We start from the raw sequence: 6,584 nt of genomic DNA, 5'->3' as shown, positions 1-6,584 counted from the left end.
AACCCCCCCCCAGCCAATGAAAACCACAGTCACAAACTCATTCTCTACTCCTTGCCTCTGCTCTTGGGTGGGATATTATCAAATATCTTTTCATGTGAGCCTATCAGGAGGTGAAAATGATTCACTGATGCCTAAGACAGCCTGAAACATCCCCAATCCAGTCCCCTTCAGGGTCATCAGTGCTTTGCGTGGTTTAGGCATCAGGAGACTTTCTCTATAAACTTTTGGAGCAATTCCAGACACTGGAAAAGACTCTCAACAGACACTCAAGAAAAATACATGCTCTGAGTAGAAGGAAGATAAAACCAATGCAACTGCATCTCTGGGAACTTTGGGTCTGAGCAGAATATCTTAGCGGATGTGAAAACAGGGGCTGAGCCAGGAGACTAACAGGCCACTGGGTTCTAGCCGTTTCCCCGATCCTCTGCTGGAGCTAGACAGTGATGCTGGGGAAATGCCAATTTCCTTATCCTTCCCCCACTCTCCTACCTTGTCACTTCGACGTGGGAGCCCCAGCAACCATGCCTATTTCTTCCCTAAGTTCCTTCTCTCTACAACAGCTTCTTTCATGGCTGGTATTAAACTCACAGTCAACAGAGGAGAAGGGGATGTGTGACTTTCCAGCCTGTGGGCACAGCCCTCCCGCCTGAGACAACTAGGGGGACTGTCTGAAAGCAGAGGACATCAGTTAATCCTCAGAACCTCCAGTGGCTGGCATCTTACTCAGGGAAAAAGAAGAATTCTTGGACTTCCCTGGCAGTCCAGTGGTTAAGAGTTTGCCTCCCAAGCCAGGGGGTGTGAGTTCGATCCCTGCTAGGGGACCTAAGATCCCATATGCTGAATGGCTAGAAAAAACCAACCAAACAAAAGCCTATAAAAACAGAAGCAATAATGTAACAAATTCAATAAAGAATTTTAAAATGGTCCACATTAAAAAAATCTTAAAAAAAAAAAAAGAAGAGTTCTTGCCACTTCTAATGAAAGTGTACACGGCTTGGCTCCTTTCCCCTCCCTGGCCCCAGTCCCTTCCTCTTCTGACAGCCCTGGGCTCTGTGAGCCCCCTCCCCCCACCATGCCAGGCCAGGTGTGTTCTCAGCTTCCCACCAGCTGTGCCCCACCTGGGGATGCTCCTGGTCTAGGTTGTTCCTTCCCTGGCCTCAGGTTTCTGCCCCACTATCATCTTCTCAGAGAGAACTTCCTGATCCTCACCCACCTCTGTCTGTCCACTTACCTGTCTCGGGTGTCTCTGTCGCCCCATCACAACCCGCATTCTAGGTTCCTGATCTCTGTATCTGTGTGTGGTCCGCCTCCCTGCCCTGAGGACATAGGCGCGTGACAGCAGGGACCTGGATTTCATCTGAGTTGTATTCTGAGCACCCAGAGCAGTGCAGGGTGCTCAGGGAGATCCGCAAAGGATTTCTTCGATGGAGTAAATGCCTTGTTAAAGTGTTAGTCACTCAGTCGTATCCGACTCTTTGCAGACCTCACGGACTGTAGTCAGCCAGGCTATGCTTTCCATGGAATTCTCCAAGCCAGAATACTGTAGTGGGTAGCCTTTCCCTTCTCTAGGGTATCTTCCCGACCCAGGGATCAAACCCTGGTCTACAGCATTGCAGGCAGATTCTTTACCTGCTGAGCCACCAGGGAAGTGAATTTAAATAGAGACCAGGCTGATCCTTAGATACACACAGAGGGCAAGGAAATTCAGTCTCTCCCGCTGGGAATCCACTCTGCAGCTTGGAATAGCCAGTGGTAGGAATAATGTTTATGGGTAGAGTTTGGGGGTGGCTCAATTCTCCCTGCATCCAGGAAGGGGTCCATCTCTCTCCCCACTCCCTGTCTATCTCTCGAAACTTGTTACTCCAGCAGAAGGGGACTCAGGTGTCTGTTGTGTAATGCACAACACTGTTCCCTCAGCATCTCCACAAATGCACACAGAAGTTCCCGGATAGGCTGCCCTGTGGTTCATGGTCCAGGCACTGTGCTCTGAAGGACTCTGGTTTTTCTACCACAGGAAGAGCGGCTATGACAGGAGCCTGCTGATGGGGAGCAGCTGCTGAGGCTGTCTGAGTCGGGGGCTGCTGTGACTGCAGAGATGACCAGCAGCAATGTCTGCAGGAAGCCCAAACAAATCTGAGTGCAGCCTTCCCTACAGCACAGGCTGGCCTACCAGGATGGGAGAAAAGGAGGGGTCTGTTCAGGGTACCAGAAACCCGGGGTAAGTTTCAAATCTAACATGGATCTCAACCTTCCATTATTCACATAGGAAGCATTGTTTTGGTGGATTATCAAGGTCATTTTTGTCTTAGCTGCATTTTTGCTTATTTTTCTATTGCAGTAGTTGAATGTGTTTATAGATTTCAGGTTTAAATAGGCTTATGGGGTAAACCTGATGCAAATAATAACAGTTCTGCTTTATTGATTATGCCAAAGCCTTTGACTGTGGATCACAACAATCTGTGGAAAATTCTTAAAGAGATGAGAATGCCAGACCACTTTATTGCTTCCTGAGAAACCTGTATGCAGGTCAAGAAGCAACACTTGGAACTGGACCTGGAACAACAGACTGGTTCCAAATTGTGAAAGGAGTACATCAAGGCTGTGTACTGTTACTCTGCTTATTTAATTTATATGCAGAGTACATCATGCAAAATGCTGGGCTGAATGAAGCACAAGGTGCAATCAAGATTGCTGGGAGAAATATCAATAACCTCACATATGCAGATGATACCACCCTTATGGCAGAAAGTGAAGAGGAACTAAAGAGCATCTTGGTGAAAGTGAAAGAGGAGAGTGGAAAAGTTAGCTTAAAACTCAACATTAAAAAAATGAAGATCATGGCATCCGGTTCCATCACTTCATGGCAAATGGATGGGGAAACAGTGGAAACACTAGCTGACTTTATTTTGGGGGGCTCCAAAATCACTGCAGATGGTGATTGCAGCCATGAAATTAAAAGACGCTTACTCCTTGGAAGGAAAGTTATGACCAACCTAGATAACATATTAAAAAGCAGAGACATTACTTTGCTGACAAATGTCTGTCCAGTCAAAGCTATGGTTTTTCCAGTAGTCATGTATGGATGTGAGAGTTGGACTATAAAGAAAGCTGAGTGCCAAAGAATTGATGCCTTTGAACTATGGTGTTGGAGAAGACTCTTGAGAGTTCCTTGGACTGCAAGGAGATCCAACCAGTCAATCCTAAAGGAAATCAGTCCTGAATATTCATTAGAAGGACTGATGTTGAAGCTGAAACTCCAATACTTTGGCCACCTGATGCGAAGAACTGACTCATTTGAAAAGACCCTGATGCTGGAAAAATTGAAGGCGGGAGGAAAAGGGGATGACAGAGGATGAGATAGTTGGATGGCATCACCTACTCGATGGATATGAGTTTGAGCAAGCTCTGGGAGTTGGTGATGGACAAGGAGGCCTGGTGTGCTGTAGTCCATGAGGTCGCAAAGAGTCGGACACAACTGACCAACTGAACAGAACACATATCAAATCTAGCTAAAAGTATTTTACAGTTTTGTACTACTCTGCTTTACCTCCATCCCTATTCAATCCAGTAGCTAAAGTAAAGCAAATGTTAAACAATGGGCATTTTTTCCATTATGTCCTGTGTTTATATATGTGTGTGTAAATCCTGTGTGTGCATATATATACACATAAAATATTATTTTACTATATATTTATTATTTAATATACACTTAATAATCATGTTTTTAAAATCTACATTTTTTATTTTAAAGACAGTTAAATGTACTCTTTTTGGGTTTACAGTTCAATGAGTTTTAGTAAGTAATAACACTTGGAGTCAAAAAGACAAAACAGTATCTGCAGTTGCTGAAAAACTCACACTGCACCAAAGCAAAAGAGAGCTCTCACTCTCAAACCCTTAGTCCCTAAGGCAACCACTCTTATTGTTGTAAGCTTTCTGAAATAGTCTGTGTATGTATAGACATTCTGTTTTTGTATGCAGACTGGAGACTGCATACACATTATTTGCCTTTTTCTTTTTTCACTTAATATGTGTTGGAGATTGTATTGTGGCAACAACTCATCATTTTTCTTAAATTGGGGGAATGCTGTACAGTGTATATACAACCTTTGCTAACTTTTCAATTGAATTGTTGGTCTTACTGATTTGTTAGAGCTCTTTATATATTAAAGTATTTAGTTCTTAGCTCATCAAGAGGCTGATTTACATTAAATCAATGAAGTCTGAGCTTCAGTCACCCTTAATTGCACAAACCCTTACAAGACCCTGAAATGATCCTAGCAATGTGTTCATAAAATTTACTCAGCTAAGTTATTTTAATTACAATCATTTAAAACAGTTATATCTCTTTATTGAGACTTTCTCTCATGATAGTTTTGTCAGACAGGCTGTCAGCATTTTTGACATCTGGTTAAGAGAAAGTTCAGTTAAGATCACATTTAATTTGGATTTAGTGGGATATATTAAATGAGTTTCTGTTACTTCTGGGTACAAATTATCACTGGTCATCATGGTACATGATGTCTTCCTAGAATAATACATCTGTGGCCCACCGTACTGAATTATCCTTCATCACCCTGTGTAGCCAAAGATGATATCATAATGCACCATATCTTAGGTATGTGGATCTGGAAGCATATGTATAGTGGGTGAGAAAAGAGGTTTGAACTGTGTGGAGATGAAAGCTAGTCTGTGCAAAATTCTTCCAGTCTTCCATGAACAACTATTAGCAGAGAAGGTCTTTCTCACCAATGCATGACAAACAGGAAGTTCTCCTGTCTGGAATATCCTCAACAATCCAGCAAACACCAATGTAATCCATCATGCATTTATTTTTCTTTTTTGTTGGAAGTCAAATAAAATAGGATTGTTCAGAATTCCTATGCTTTTCCAGAGGCAAGAGGCTTAAATCCAAAACTTGAGAACACCAGAGAACTCCTGATTCCAGGGAACATTAACAGACAAGAGCTCATCCAAAAGCCTCCATACCTACAATGAAAATGAGCTCTACCCAAGAGCCAACAAGTTCCAGAGCAAGACATACCACTCTAATTCTCCAGCAATGTGGGAACACAGCCCTGAGCACTAAAAGACAGGCTGTCAAAGCCATGCCAAACCCACTGACACCCCGAAACTCACTACTGAACACTTCATTGCACTCCAGAGAAAAGAGATCCAGGTCCATCCATCAGAACACGGACACAAATTCCTCTAACCAGGAAACCTTGACAAGCCACTAGTCCAACCCCACCCACAGGGAGCAAGCTCCACAATAAAGAAGAACCAGAGGTTAAAGCATCTGCCTGCAATGCGGGAGACCTGGGTTCGATCCCTGGGTTGGGAAGATCCCCTGGAGAAGGAAATGGCAACCCACTCCAGTATTCTTACCTGGAGAATCCCATGGATGGAGGAGCCTGGTGGGCTTCAGTCCATGGGGTCACAAAGAGTTGGACACGACTGAGTGATATCACTCATTCACTCACATACTTTCAGCCTACAGAAAGGCTACCCCAAACACAGCAATCTAAAGAAAAGAAAAGGCAGAGAAATATTCAGCACATAAAGGAACCTGATAAATGCCCACCAAACCAAACAAAGGAGGAGGAGATAGGGAGTCTACCTGAAAAAGAATTCAGAATAATGATAGTAAAAATGACCCAAAATCTTGAAAACAAAATGGAGTTACAGATAAACAGACTAGAGACAAGGATTGAGAAGATGCAAGATATGTTTAACAAGGACCTAGAAGAAATAAAAAATAATCAATAATGAATAATGCAATAACTGAGATCAAAAGCACTCTGGAGGGAACCAACAGTAGAATAACTGAGGCAGAAGATAGGATAAGTGAGGTGGAAGATAGAATGCTGGAAATAAATGAAGCAGAGAGGAAAAAAGAAAAAAGAACGAAAAGAAATGAGGACAACCTCAGAGACCTCTGGGACAACGTTAAACGTCCCAACATTCGAATCATAGAAGTCCCAGAAGAAGAAGACAAAAAGAAAGGGCATGAGAAAATACTTGAGGAGATAATAGTTGAAAACTTCCCTAAAATGCAGAAGGAAATAGCCACCCAAGTCCAAGAAACCCAGAGAGTCCCAAACAGGATAAACCCAAGGTGAAACACTCCAAGACATATATTAATCAAATTAATGAAGATCAAACACAAAGAGCAAATATTAAAAGCAGCAAGGGAAAAGCAACAAACAACACACAAAGGGATCCCCATAAGGATAACAGTTGATCTTTCAATAGAAACTCTTCAGGCCAGAAGAGAATGGCAGGATATACTTAAAGTGATGAAAGAGAAAAACCTACAACCCAGATTACTATACCCAGCAAGGATCTCATTCAAATATGAAGGAGAAATCAAAAGCTTTCAGTTCAGTTCAGTTCAGTCATTCAGTCGTGTCCACCTCTTTGCGACCCAATGGACTGCAGCACACCAGGCCTCCCTGTCCATCACCAACTCCTGGAGTTTACCCAAACTGATGTCCATTGAGTCAGTGATGCCATCCAACCATCTCATCCTCTGTTGCCCCCTTCTCCTCCCACCTTCAATCTTTCCCAGTACCAGGGTCTTT

The 6,584-nt window shown here is 43.1% G+C and overlaps 1 protein-coding gene across 1 annotated transcript in view; it reads left to right on the top strand.

The window, feature by feature from the left end:
- STX2 (syntaxin 2) overlaps positions 1 to 2,452 on the top strand; it is a 74,782-nt gene extending 72,330 nt beyond the window's left edge. Inside the window, exon 11 of the mRNA XM_010852436.1 lies at positions 2,015 to 2,452. The gene's annotated coding sequence lies outside the window, so the exon portion shown is untranslated. The remainder of the gene's footprint in view (positions 1 to 2,014) is intronic.
- The last annotated feature ends 4,132 nt before the right edge of the window (positions 2,453 to 6,584 follow it).

The sequence above is a fragment of the Bison bison genome, unplaced genomic scaffold, assembly GCF_000754665.1.
Source record: "Bison bison bison isolate TAMUID 2011002044 unplaced genomic scaffold, Bison_UMD1.0 scf7180017864312, whole genome shotgun sequence".
Taxonomy (NCBI): domain Eukaryota; kingdom Metazoa; phylum Chordata; class Mammalia; order Artiodactyla; family Bovidae; genus Bison; species Bison bison.
Note: the sequence above shows the minus strand (reverse complement) of the source record. Positions and strands in the feature narration are given on the sequence as shown.